This window comes from Taudactylus pleione, unplaced genomic scaffold (genome assembly GCF_031769625.1).
Source record: "Taudactylus pleione unplaced genomic scaffold, aTauple2 ptg000140l, whole genome shotgun sequence".
Taxonomy (NCBI): Eukaryota; Metazoa; Chordata; class Amphibia; order Anura; family Myobatrachidae; genus Taudactylus; species Taudactylus pleione.
Genome location: NW_028284542.1, coordinates 2768127 through 2783335, shown reverse-complemented (window position 1 = coordinate 2783335; position 15209 = coordinate 2768127). Strand labels below are relative to the sequence as shown.

The following is a 15209-nucleotide window of genomic DNA, read 5'->3' as shown; positions in this document are numbered from 1 at the left end:
CCCCCCTTGTAGAAGTCCCCCCCTTGTTGTGCCCCCAGTGGAGGTTCCCCCCCTATGCAGTGCCCCAGTAGTAGCCACCCCCTTATAGTGCCCCTAGTAGTACTCCCTCCTTTGACCTTCCCCCTCCCGAGTAGACACATAAGTAATAAAAAATGTTAAAAAACCACTTACCTGAATCCCCGCTCCGGCTCCTGCCGCCGCCATCCGCTCCTCAGTCCGTCCTCCTGGGCCGGGCGCTCTACATTATGGGAGAGACGTCATGACGTCTCTCCCATTACCGACTGCGGGAGCTGGAAGATGGAGCCCGGCTCCGGCAGAGGGCGCAGCAGCTAATGAAAGTCTGACAGACTCTCATTGGCTGCTAATTAAAACTTCCCCACCACTGATGAGATATGTGAGGAGCCCTCACCATCACTAATGAGATATGTGAGGAGCCCTTCCCACCACTGATGAGATGTGAGGAGCCCTCCCCACCACTGATGAGATATGTGAGGAGCCCTCCCCACCACTGTTGAGATATGTGCTGAGCCTTCCCCACCACTGATGAGGTATGTGAGGAGCCCTCCCCACCACTGATGAGATATGGGAGGAGCCCTCCCCACCACTGATGAGATATGCGAGGAGCCCTCCCCACCACTGATGAGATATGTGAGGAGCCCTCCCCACCACTGATGAGACACCACTGATGAGATATACGAGGAGCCCTCCCCACCACTGATTAGATATGCGAGGAGCCCTCCCCACCACTGATGAGATATGTGAGGAGCCCTCCCCACCACTGATGAGATATGTTAGGAGGGAGCCCTCCCCACCACTGATGAGATATGTGAGGAGCCCTCCCCACCACTGATGAGATATGCGAGGAGCCCTCCCCACCACTGATGAGATATGCGAGGAGCCCTCCCCACCACTGATGAGATATGTGAGGAGCCCTCCCCACCACTGATGAGATATGTTAGGAGGGAGCTCTCCCCACCACTGATGAGATATGTGAGGAGCCCTCCCCACCACTGATGAGATATGTGAGGAGCCCTCCCCACCACTGATGAGATATGTGAGGAGCCCTCCCCACCACTGATGAGATATGTGAGGAGCCCTCCCCACCACTGATGAGATATGTGAGGACCACCATAAGTCATCAGAAAAATGAATTCCTAGAAACTCGAACCCACTAACCCTCTCTACCTCAGAACCGCTCAGAAATAGGGGTGGGGGGGCACTTTTCCCAGGATTCTAATATTTACCACAACCTCCATAGTTTTCTTACTATGCAACAGCAGCTTATTATCCTCAAACCACTTGACGAGTAGATCCACCTCCGCTCTATAACTATCCTCATCTCCATCTATAACATGTATATTTGTGAATATATGTGTCTATATATATTATCCATACATATAAATAACTATATACAGTACCCTTAAACCGTATCTACTGTATATTATATATAGAATAGATCGCTCTCTCTCTCTCTCTCTCTCTGTCTGTAGTAGTTGGCCGGGAAGGGGTTAATTGCCACCCACGTGGTGAGCTCAATGCCCACAGGACGAGGGGCGGGGCCAGGGGGAGAGGCGGTTGTGACTGGTCGCCATGTGGAGAGGGCGGGTCCCGGCTGTGTGAGTGGCGGTCAGTCAGTCACTGTGGGTGAGAGGCTGGGAGCCGGGTGGGTGTGTGAGGAGGAGACCCGGGGTCCGGAGTGTGAGCAGCGGCAGCACCCGTGTGTGGAGACCCTGAGTCCGTAGTGTGAGCAGCTCAGCACCAGAGCTCAGGTCACCGGTGAGAGGTGAGGGCAGCGGTGACACCTGCTGGATCCCAGTGTGAGGTGAGACCGGGGTGGCTGGCAGACATGGGATGATCATATGTGCCTTAGACATGCCTGGTATCACTGCCTGTACCGCCACATACATGTACACACTGCCTGTACCGCCACATACATGTACACACTGCCTGTACCGCCACATACATGTACACACTGCCTGTACCGCCACATACATGTACACACTGCCTGTACCGCCACATGTACACACTGCCTGTACCGCCACATAAATGTACACACTACCTGTACCGCCACATACATGTACACACTGCCTGTACCGCCACATACATGTACACACTGACTGTAATGCCTCATACATGTACACACTGCCTGTACCGCCTTATACCATACATGTACACACTGCCTGTACCGCCACATACATGTACACACTGCCTGTACCGCCACATACATGTACACACTGCCTGTACCGCCACATACATGTACACACTGCCTGTACTGCCACATACATGTACACACTGCCTGTAGCGCCTTATACCATACATGTACACACTGACTGTACCGCCTCATACATGTACACACTGACTGTACCGCCTCATACATGTACACACTGCCTGTACCGCCTCATACATGTACACACTGCCTGTACCGCCTCATACATGTACACACTGCCTGTATCGCCACATACATGTACACACTGCCTGTATCGCCACATACATGTACACACTGCCTGTATCGCCACATACATGTACACACTGCCTGTATCGCCACATACATGTACACACTGCCTGTATCGCCACATACATGTACACACTGCCTGTATCGCCACATACATGTACACACTGCCTGTATCGCCACATACATGTACACACTGCCTGGACCGCCTCATACACGTACACACTGCCTGGACCGCCTCATACACGTACACACTGCCTGGACCGCCTCATACACGTACACACTGACTGGACCGCCACATGCTGACTGACATATAATGCAGGGAGTGGGATGTGTTGTGCCCGGTATTGTTGTCACCACAGTGTGAGACCTGAGTATTGTGCATGTCATATGTTTGTGTGAATGGACTTTGATGTGTATATTGCACCATTGTGGTTCCCATAACTATACATCTCTATCAGTAGACAGTGAGCAGGTGTGTCAGGCTTGCAGGACATTGTATGGTGAGTGTACATTATCCCTCTATACAAGTACAATGCTGACATAGACATGAGCTGTCTGTGCAAAGGCCGGGGGGGGGGGGGGAGAGAGGACTGGCAGACTCACTGTGCACATGTCCTGTGGAGAAGAAAATAAAAGGACTTGATAGCTACATCCATATGATAGGAAATGGCTTTATATGTATTTAATATATAATATTTAAACGCCTTATTTACATTTTTTCCCATTGTAAATCTTTACTTCTGACTATTCCTGTTTGCACCTGAATGATGGGTATAGGAGGATAGACTGTAACCCCCATGACGAAAGGCTTACTTTACACCATCCTAAGCTGACACGTTTTTACATTACTGCTAATTGTTAACATTCTTGTCCCTTGTTATATCGGCCTGGGGAACGATGAATTGTTTTGCTATGTTATATACACTCTAAGTTGCGGGAAAATATCACCTATTCCTATGCTGCTAGGGTTGTATTGGAATAGGTGATATTTTCAGAATGTTGGGGGGTTACCGTGCCACTTCCTGTCCTGGCTGTGCCTCTGCTGTAACGTTGGCACAGAGTCCCATGTTTGCTGGCAGCTCTTTTGTTTTTTTATCTACTTCCTTCAGAATGACGTCCGTACCTATCACAGGTATGCAGGTGTCTGATCAGTGGGGAACTATAGTTAGGGAGGAGCATAGGCCTTTCCCAGCAATGTGCTCTCTGTGGGTTGACTGAGGTGTTGCATGTGAACAGAAATCAGTTTGGGGAGAATCTCCTAATTTTTTGAGTTCTCAGAATGATGAGAGTTATTCCGGGACCTGTAATGGAAGTGCTGACATGGTCTATAGCTGGGGTGTCCAACCTTTCACCTTCCCTGGGCCACATTAGAAGATGAAAATTTGGTTTGGGCCGCACATAAAATAAAATAACAGTAATGATACCTGATCATCCAAAAAAAACATAGAAAACATAGTTAACATATTAAACTTACTTGCGAGTTCGGATGCCATGCCAGTGCCCCCTCCAGTATATATGCCATGCCAGTGCCCCCTCCAGTATATATGCCATGCCAGTGCCCCCTCCAGTATATATGCCATGCCAGTGCCCCCTCCAGTATATATGCCATGCCAGTGCCCCCTCCAGTATATATGCCATGCCAGTGCCCCCTCCAGTATATATGCCATGCCAGTCCCCCCTCCAGTTATATAATGCCATGCCAGTGCCCCCTCCAGTATATATGCCATGCCAGTGCCCCGGCTCCTGTACCAAGCTCTCTCACCCATCCCCCACCCCCTGCATCAAGCTGAGTCCCCCACCCCCCCCCGGCTCCTGTACCAAGCTCTCTCACCCATCCCCCACCCCCTGCATCAAGCTGAGTCACCCACCCCCCCGGCTCCTGTACCAAGCTACCCCAACACCCCACAAATCCCCTGCATCAAGCTGAGTACCCCCAGTCAAACACCCCCACACAGCTACTGTACCAAGCTCTGCTTACCAGGCAGTATCGCTTGTAAGCAGAGCGCAGAAATCACCCGACGGGGCCGCGGCCACCACATAGTACTGCTATTCCACTGTGACCGCCCAGCATGCGCAATTACGCTGGCGGCACAGTGAGTGAAGGAGAGCGTGGGGGCGTGGTCTGGGGGCGCCGGGACTACAGTGAGCAATCCCGGAACAGCGGGACATATCGTGAATGTCCCGCTGAATCCGGGACACTTGAGAGGTATGCGGCCGCATTACGAGCCGACCTGGGCCGCATGCGGCCAGCGGGCCGCGGGTTGGACAAGCCTGGTCTATAGGGATCTGATAATCCAGTATCTGTTCTTTTCTTCTCGGAGTCCTAATTTTTTACAAACCCCTCTTCCCTCATCCAATGCATTTCACTTCATTCACACCTATGCGTAGAATGGAGCATCCCATACATTCACACAAAACTCGCTGGTGTCATATAGAAGAGGTGACTTCACGGCGGAGGCAGCTGTCGGCTGAGTTTAACCGGCATTACTGCCGATGCTTCGGTAAGTCGCTGTGAAATTCTGTGGTGCCTTTCTAAATAAACGGTATTATCCCCCTATTAGCAGGGACCACTGGTATTGGAAGCTACTCATGTTCTCCAGTTTCCGGTTGGGGTATTAGTCTTTCACACATGCTCCGCTCCTCCTCCTAGATCCAGTATATGATTCCAACTTGGTGACGGATCGTTTCTGAGGGACCTGTGAAATTTGCACAGTAAGGTGTCAGCTCTCTCTCTCTCCAAGCAGCTCGTTGCCTGCACCATGCATCGTGTTAAGAAGCTGCTCCTAAGTCTTTGTCCGAATGTTTCCGGATATTTGCTGTCATCTGCGTTGTTTGTTTGTGAATAGTCTGCTGTAAACGAAACAAAGTTATTCGCCAGGTGATCTCAGGATGGCTAAAATGTTAAAGTCCAGTGAAATCGCTTACTACTGTAGGTAAAGGGCGTGCATCAGTCCGCAGAGGTGACAGGGCGTAGAACTCTTCCTTTGTGCTATGGGTTCTGCCGGGAGAAAGATGGATCACAAGCGCACAAACCTGGCATGACGGTAACTCGCTTCTTCCTTATGGTAGAGAGCGCCGTCGGTTTGTTGTAGCGCAGTTCTGTTTTATATTTTTTTATTTAATACTAATTACTGGTCAAATATATATTTTTTTCTTTCTCTCTTCCTATACAATGGTCAGCTGTACTAATCCAAAAAGTGACTATCAATAATTAATGCTTTAAGAGAGGAACCGCTGGAGCGGATGAGTAAAAATGACCTATTTATTAGCTAAGCAATGATTCATTCTGTGCTTTCAAGGCCACTTAAATCCCTAAACATTAGGTAGCCGGGAAAAGGCCGATCACTCCCTAAGAGAGCGTTCATTAGCCTCTTCTGTGGACTCCATTCCGGTGGTCATGTCAGACGCGTGACTCTCATCCGTTATATTGTAGATGAGTTGGGCATAAAACATTTCCAAATAACTGCTATCTGCAAATTGTGGGCTGCGTGAAAACGGCACTTTAATGCCAAAATTTTAAACATGCGGTTATTTTCCACCTCGCACCTGCTGGTCACTCCTTACTGGCCACGTTACCTGGGCAGTGCTATGCTGCGAATCGCATATAATAACCACTTTGATGTCTGCCCTCGTTGCCTATTTTTGTTATTATACACACCTGTGCCTCAGAATAAACAATTTTTCATGCACTGCACCCTATGCATGCTACTTAGATATGCCTACTCTACCTGAAGGGCCTGGAGGCTCCAGAATCCCTGGTGGCGATCCCAGCCTACCGGAAGAGTATTCAAGTGTCCAGGAGCTGCCTGCGTCCGCCCAGCGCCGCCACTTCCAGAGTGAAGTGGGCCGCCCGGGCGTCCGACGACGTGATGCGCACAATAGGTTTTAATTTTGTTTTTAATTGGCTGTTTCTGATGCAGTGTTGGTAGGTGATTTTACAATGGGGACCTCTGGACACAAAGGTGCAAAACACCCCCTAGGTATGTGTTTTTGATGGTTATAGTATCCGCTTTGCCATCAGCGATACTAAATGTTGATATAAAACGAACAGTAATCTCTTTTTTTTTTTTTTTTTCAAGTTGACAAACAAATTTAATGTATACAATAAACTACTTAAAAACTGAGATTTCTGACGTCTCATCACACAGAACACGGAAATAATCTTCCCAACGCAAATATTTAAGTATTTCGCATCTTATTTGTTAAGCCAGGATGTCATGCAATTCTTGCATTATTATTTCCAACTGTCTTCAAGTTATTAAGTTTTATTATGTGATGTCGTCCAAATCTATCCAGTGGCCCAGAACAGGCTCCCTGGGTCAAAGTTCTGCCCGCCGCACTCTGCTGTGAGGTCCGACCGGGCATCCCAGACCAATTGCCACCCCTCTGTGAAGTTTTCATCCAAATCCATCTAGTGGAATGTCTAGAAAGGGACCCCGGGTCACAGTTCTGCCCAACAGGAGGTCCGACCAGGACCTCAACCCCCCCAGTATGTCTTCTGGGATCCAATGTTACCACTCTGAAGTTTTTGTACAATTCCATCCAGTGGAAGGCTCAGAACAGGCTCCCTGGGTCAAAGTACAACAACGGGAGGTTCGGGACCCTAACCCCCCTAAAACCAGGCCATGATTTAACTCCACCACCTCGCTTTGGTTTCATCCCAATCTGTGCAGGGGTGTCCGAATGAAAAACAGACAACAGACCAATTAATTTTATATATAAGAAGTGTAAGTTGCATTATTTCCAATATCAAGGTGCTGGAATTATGTACAACCCACACCCTTGCAGTGCTCAAGTACATTTCTTTAAAATTAAGTATTTGATTTGGTTGTTTTTTTTGCCAACCAATGCATAGTTCTTACAGCTCCCACAAAAGCAGCTCTCTGCAAATTAATCCAAGACTGAAATTGATCGTTCAATTTCTCCGAAGAAGTTTCTTCAAAAACACCATTAGAACACAAATCAGTGTGTAACTTATGGTGCATACACATGTAGCAATTAGCCAGCAATACGATATCGCTGGCAGATCGTTATGCACCCTCCCTGGTGTGCTGGATGATCGATCATCCAGCACACCACCTACTTACCGGCGGCTATATCGATCGCGGGTCCCTATAGTAACTTGCTCAATATCGAGCAAGTTGTCCAGCATGCATGGAAGATATCGCTATCGTCCACACATGGCCGCGCATCACTGGTCGATGGTAAGTTGGTAGGGACCATTTAAATGAGTGATTTGAACCAGGGCTCGAGAAATCCCGGGGGCCAGGTCGTCATGGCGACCAGATTATGCAGTGAGGGAGGAAGCAGATCCTCATCAGCTACGGCAGAAATTCGTGCCTATAGTATTGCGGTGTTCATATGATGCACAGGAGTGCATGTGCTGAGTGGTGACTGCTGTGCCTCTGTCCGTCCCGGCCTGCGCTGACGACTCCTCTCCATCCTGGCCTGCTCTAATCCCTGCTGTCTGTCCCAGTCTACGCTGACCCTCCTGTACGTCCCAAATGTCTACTGTCTCCTATCTCCGGCTGTATAGCGCTCTCCGGTAGTAGGGTCTATGCGTGGCCAGGGATTGCGGAGCGGCTTCAGAGGGATAGTGGTGTGACCACGAGGGGAGGGGGTTTTTGTTGTACTTTCTGGCACCATTATTTTATGTGAAATGTGGTCCGTTATTACTGGAGGGTGGGGGGTGGAGCAGGGGAGCTGTGCAGAGCAGTGAGGGGGCCTCCATGTTACTGTATCCATTCAACTGTGACCATTCTGTGGACTAGTATAGCGTGTATAAAGGTTGCATAACACACAGAGCTGTGCTTCTCACTCCTGTAATTTTTTTGGGGGCGACGGTGGTCTGGCTCCTACACTTTCATCCTGGCTCCTAGATTTTAGAAAAATTTGTCAAGCCCTGATGATAACGGTAACTATATTGATATAGACCAAATCGTTCTTTTAAATCGCTACGTGTGTACGCACCATTATGCTGCACACACGCGGTACAACCTGCACAACCAAAGATATCGCTGATAGATATCCCTCCAACTTTCTGTAGTGCAGGGCAAACGATTTCGGGTGTACACACTGATAGATATCTATGATGGATATTACAGTGAAGTCATGTCTTTACAGGCAAATCTTGACAAAACCGTCCAAGTTGGCCTGCATGTACGGTCGACCATAGATATCGTTATCGTTCACGCGCATCGTTGGTCGATCGTGCACTGCATAAAAATGAACGATTTATCGTTGAACGATATCGTTATTGTTCAGGACAATCGTCCCGTGTGTATGCAGCACTTTGCTCACGGTCAAGTAAACCTTTTATTTTCGATGCCTTTTGCACGGAACAGTCACCAAAGTCACTTCCTTGATCGTGGTCGGTCTCTTTCCACATTTTATACACGTGGAACACCTCATTCCATTATCTTTTACCTACAACCACTGAAATGTCCGAAACCAGTCACTGCTTACTCCTGATGTGTGATGCTTAGAGAAACATTTATCATGTGAAACAGACACTGATTCACATAAGGTGTGCCAGTCTGGTCTGCTGTGTCCTTGTTGGAGATCCCTGACTCTGTTGTTGTGTTTGTACTTTCACTTTTCTTAAAGAAATTTTAAGATTGTTGTGTTCTGATTTGAATTCTTACTCATTAATGGTAGCAGACAAAGAACATTTCTTGTTCAGAGAGGGAATTAACAGTTTTACTGTGGCCGCAGCTCCCATTGAAAGTGGTGGGACCTGCTGAATTGTTTTTGGACGCCCATCACTATCTGGGTTGTCACTCCCAAGATGCATGTAGTTAGCCACGCAAAGCTAGTTATGACTCCGTAATACTCGGGAGGCTGCGTGCAGAAATCCGCGATAAGTAACACATGAATAATGGAATAGCTCCTATCACTATAGATGGGATCTAAGGGCACCTAAAAACAATTTAATCTCCCCCCCCCCCCCTTCCCCCCAAGAAAAAGAGTGCGCTTCTTAAGGGGGTTGGTTATGAAATGCCGACGGCCTGAATCCCGACACTTGTTTGTCGGTATGCTAACTCTCCACCTACCCTAACCCTCCCTCTTTGGTGCCTAACTTCCCTAACCTTCCCCCCTAGTGCCCGAACCTAAACTCCCCTCTAACCCCCCCCCCCCCTTTAGTGCTTAACCCTAACCCTCCTATTACCTAACCCTCCCCCCAACCCCACTACTTACCTTCGGCATTCCAGTGGACGGAATGCCGGAGCCAGGATACCGACCAATGTCTGGATTCCGGCGCCGGTAATGTAAGCGTCGGCATCCCAACCGCCAGGCTGCCGAATGCATCCTGTTTTAGGGATGTGCGTTGTACATCAAGCGCTCAAAGACCTTTCCAAACAAAACACGAGGCAGCATTTACTAAGCCTCTTGAATGAATAGGAGTCATCTAAATTAATTATCTGTTAATAGCATGATAAGAAAGGGAAACTAATTAAATGTATGTGTGTGTATATAGATGGATATAGGTCTGGCACACGGACGGAGTGACAGGCTCGCATAGCGAATGCCATTGTTGAACTTTGGAATCGCTGTGGCTACAGAGCTGCCGTTTCTCACAATTAACCTGGTCCATGATACGGAGGCCAGCTTTATATTATCAGTAACATTGATTTCATATTGTCACCTACCACATGGAGGCAAAGTCCAGTGATGATATGTATGTTAGGGAATCGTGCGGACTATCGCTACACGGGGAGAGAACCTAGGGTAAGACACTGGCTGGCTGTTTCCTTGTAATATATTACTGTACTCCTCATTTCCCAATGCTTCCACTAAGCATTTCATTTTTTTGTATCCTGTATATTTTCTATTTTATTTATATCTTTAATTACTATATATTTTTTGGCACTTTTTATACACAGCAGTGTTTGCGCTTCTGCTTTTTCTCCGGCCACTATATTTCTGTGGCTTCCTGCTGCCTCCATTCCCCTCCTCACATCACGTCACTGCCGCAGTCGCATGCAGCCCTGTCCTCACTAACACATCACTCATCTCCTGATATACTCTGTGCTGCTGGGGACCCTGCTTCTTCCACTATATAACTGTCTGTGGCTTCCTGGGGATCGGTATGAATGACCGCCGGACCAAATCCCGACGCCGGAAGACCACGCCCCCTCGTAAGTGCCTAAACCCCGTCCCCGCAGCCAAAACCTCACCTCCCCCCGGGGGTGCCTAACCCTCACCTCCCCCCTTCCCCTAGCCTAGCCCTCCACCCGCGCCCGGCTTACCTTCGTTCGGTATGCCCTTGTCGGGATTGCACAAGCGGGAAGCCGGTGGTCGGCATTTCAACCGTCTGCTTCCTGACTGCATCCCGACTTCCTGCTGCCTCCATACCCCTCCTCACATCATGTCACTGCCCCTGTCACATGCAGCCCTGTCCTCACTGACACATCACTCATCTCCTGATATACTCTGTGCTGCTGGGGACCCTGCTCCTTCCACTATATAACTCTCAGCCTGTGGCTTCCTGCTGCCTCCATTCCCCTCCTCACATCATGTCACTGCCCCTGTCACATGCAGTCTTGCCCTCTGTAACATAACAAGTGGCCAGGTTACGGTCTCCCACAAGATCAGCTCATTCATCTAACTAGTCTATGCTGCTACAAACATGCGAACGGTCTGACGATAGTCTACAGGTTACTTTATCCCCATTCACTATGCAACTGCGGACATGCAGCCAAGCAGGGATTTACGACTGCTTACAATAATGTGCTTAGCCTCTAGCCAAACACATCATAAAACAATCCCATACATACTGTATTCGTAGCTACTTACTAGAAGAGCATGCAGCAGATTCTTCTCCCTCTCCCTTTTTAGATGGGACATTTTCATATCGTAATCCAAATGTGTGACAAATACGTTAAAAATAAGAAAACAGCATAGTGTAGTACAATTAACCATTACGTTGAATAGTTGGATGTTTCTTCCATTGTAGATAATATTTCATCCAGCAGAAGGTTGATGATCATCACTAATTACTGAATGAAAGGGTTATTGTAGGGGGTTGGGTACAGGATCACTGCGCTCAGAATCCCGACGCTGGCATCCCGGCTGGATTAGGATACAGACACCTGCAGGTAAGTATCCTAACTCTACCCCTAAACCTAACCCTCCCTTCCTGCAACCTAAACCCATCTCCCCCCAACCCCCAAAGCCAAACCCTCCCCTTAGTGCCTAACACTCCCCCATACCCCTATACTTAACGCCAGGATGCCGGCGGTCGGATATCTGGCGCCGGGATTCTGACTGGTGTCGGCGTTCTGAGCGCAGGCATCCCGATCGCTGGAATATGAACTACATCTCATTGTAGGTGTATCTCTATATCTCTCGGCTCATCATTATCCTTTCTCTCATTCACTAAGAATTTTTTTTTCTCCAGGTTTTCACGTCATCAAGGATTTCATGGGAAGATTAGAAAGCCACAATAGTGACATCCCGCCTTGTAGTGTTGCACAAGTCATTTAATAGCACTTGGGTAAAGTGTAATAACATACAATAAATGTAGCCATTGAGACCCATCCCAGTCTGATGTGAATAGTGGGCATATTGTTTCTAAATGTTTAGTTCTCCTTCATCCACCAGGGGACACTGGAGCCTCAGAACAATGGGGTATAGGAGTGTGTTAACCGGGAGCTGGCACCTTTAAATAAAAAACTACTGGTAGCTAGCTCCTCCCCCTCTATACAAATGCCCCCCCCCCCCCAGGTCAGTCTAAAAAAAAGTGCCCTGGGAGCTGGACGTAAGCCTCCTTAGAGATCAAATTTTCAGAGCCCTATCAGCAAGAGGACAGACAGGCAGCCTACTGCCCCTGCCTGTCTGCGCCGAGGGAGCTGCCGGAAAGATCCTCACCGCTGCTGCATGCGGTTTGCGCTGAGGTCTCCTGCTACAGAGACCTCAGTCTCTTGGGTACCCAAAGACGCGCTGCATGCAGTGCACATCGCGGGACACAGTAGCATATGCCCGCCGCCGGCAGCACAGGCAGGGATAAGGTTAGTGTTCCCTGGTTAGCAGAGGAGCCCGGACGAGTTTTTAGGCGGGCATCCACTATGCGCTCCGCTAGCGCTGAGAGTGCCATACCGGGGGGGGGCGGAGCCTAAGTTTTCCTTCTCCTCCTGCCTCCCAGCAGCCTCAGCGCTTCCAGAAGGACGCTGGTGGCCATTTTACACGCACTACAGGGTAGAGAGAGAGCTGTGTCAGGAGTCAGGCTAGTACTCTGTGTATCAGCACTTGCATGTTTATTCTTGTTATCGGCACTATTCTGTTAGCGCTGCGAGCATTATAGTTTATCTCCCTCTGTGCCCCTTTCAGAAGGGTCTCTGTGTAGTGTGATTGTAAAATCTGTCATTGCATTACTGTCCCTTTCTCTGTGTGGGTGTGGTGTCTGTACTATAAACATGTCTACCAAGGGGTCTAAAGCTGCACAAAAGTCTTTTTTATGTAAGACTTGTGGTGAAAAATTCACACAGGGACAATGTAATGCTTCCTTACTGTGTGATAAATGTGTGTCTTTACCTCAAGATACTGATCTTGTAGTCCAGCCTAGGTGGCCTGATCAATTGACTGCAGTTATATCAAATCTGTCATCAGAGCTGGAAGCAGCTCGTAAGGACAGGGAGAGGCTGAGACAAACAGCAGCTGAACCAGATTGGGCTCGCTCTCTGGCCAGATCTGTTGAGGGACTTACAAAAGCAATGTCCCAGGCCCCACCTGCTTCTTCTTCTCCTGCTCAGGTCCTTAGTAAGAGATTGATTCATAACCCCTTGCACTGGGATGAGTCAGATGAGGAGTTGCAGGACACTGAAGAGGGCGAGGTTCAGGAAGAGGAAACTTAGATTCCTGAGGACCCCGAACCTGCATCTCAGGGTGTGGATGCTTTAATTTCAGCAGTACGCCAGGTGTTGCATGTAGAGGATTTAGAGGTTACTGAAAAACCATCTATTTTCGGTAAAAGATTTAAGCAGTCTGTTACCTTTCCAGAATCAGAAGAGCTGGATGAGATTCTTTCTTCCGCATGGAAACACCCAGACACAAAATTTCAAATTTCTAAGAAATATCTGTCTTATTACCCTTTCCCACCCGTCAGTAGGAGATTATGTGAAACTCCTCCAGCAGTGGACCCGTCAGTAGCCCGTCTTTCTAAGAAAACGGTGCTTCCGGTGCCTGGCGCGGTTTCCCTAAAGGAAACCTCGGATAGGAAGATGGAACACACATTAGAATCCTTGTATACAGTTGCAGGGGTTTTGATGCGTCCAGCACTAGTTAGTTGTTGGGTAAATAAGGCCATTGAAGCCTGGGCGTTGCAGCTGGCTGAGGGGATTAAGACAGGTACGCAAACTGACGACTTAATTCAGTTAGCTGAACAGATTGCAGAGTCGGCCGCTTTCCTCGGAGAAGCGTCTAAGGACATTTGTAATCTATCCGCCAGATCTTCAGCATTAGCTATATCTGCTAGAAGGGCTCTGTGGCTGCGTCAATGGCAGGCAGATGCAGAGTCCAAGAGATCGGTAGAGGCCCTTCCCTTTACTGGGGTGGTACTTTTCGGATCGGTGTTAGATAAGTGGATCTCACAAGCTACAGGTGGGAAATCCACTTACCTACCATCTGCAGCTCCTCCTCCTACTAGAAGACCTTTGACAGGTCCCTCCTTTCGTGCCTTTGGAAGATTTAGAGGACGTTCCAGAGGAGGTCCAGCCTTCTCAAGAGGTTCCAGAGGCCGAGGTAGACCTTCAGCAGCAGCCGCCTCCAACACTCAGCAGGACAAGGCAGCTGCCAAGGACATTTGGATCCAGTCTTGCCAGGACGCCTGGGTCAGGGACATCATTATTCACGGCCTGAAATTGGACTTCAGGGTCCAACCTCCTTCTCGTTTTTTCAAAACCGGTTTACCTCTGGTTGCAGAAAAACGAGGAGAAATTCAGGAGACAATACAAAAACTGTTATTGTCTCAGGTAATAGTGAATGTTCCGACCCACCAGAGAGGTCAAGGGTTTTTTTCCAGGATGTTTGTGGTGCCCAAGCCGGACGGCTCCATGAGACCCATACTCAATCTCAAGGATTTAAACACTCATCTTCGAGTTTTCAAATTCAAGATGGAATCTCTCCAATCTGTTATAGCGGGTCTCGACAGGAACGAGTTTCTGGTGACATAAAGGATGCTTATCTCCACATCCCAATCTGGCCTCCCCATCAGGCCTTTCTTCGTTTTGCGGTCCTAGAGTCGCATTTTTAATTCCAGGCCCTACCTTTCGGACTTTCGTCGGCCCCAAGAGTATTCACAAAAGTTATGACGGCAATGATGGCCCTACTGCATGGTCAGGGGGTCGTCATTGTTCCATACTTAGACGATCTATTGATAAAGGCCTCTTCGGAAGCTCGGCTGTTAAGGGACATTCGCTTAACTCAGAGCATCCTCCTGCAACACAGTTGGATACTAAATTTTCAAAAAGTCCTCCCTGATCCCTACACAGCGTTTACTATTGCTGGGAATGATACTGGACACAGTGCAGCAAAGAGTTTTCCTGCCTCAAGACAAGGCTGCCTCCATTCAGCATATGGTGCGCCTGGTCTTAAAACATCGCCAAGTGTCTGTACATCTCTGTATCCGCCTTCTTGGCAAGATGGTAGCGGCTTTCGAGGCGATTCAGTATGCAAGATTTCGCGCCTGTCCTTTTCAACTGGATCTCCTCTCCCAGTGGTCAGGATCCCACCTCTTACTCCATCAGAGAATTCTCCTGGT

The 15209-nt window shown here is 48.6% G+C and overlaps 1 protein-coding gene across 1 annotated transcript in view; it reads left to right on the top strand.

Moving 5' to 3' along the window:
- Positions 1 to 1602: 1602 nt before the first annotated feature.
- PAK1 (p21 (RAC1) activated kinase 1) overlaps positions 1603 to 15209 on the top strand; it is a 92207-nt gene continuing 78600 nt past the window's right edge. The window contains exon 1 of the mRNA XM_088473813.1: positions 1603 to 1822. The gene's annotated coding sequence lies outside the window, so the exon portion shown is untranslated. The remainder of the gene's footprint in view (positions 1823 to 15209) is intronic.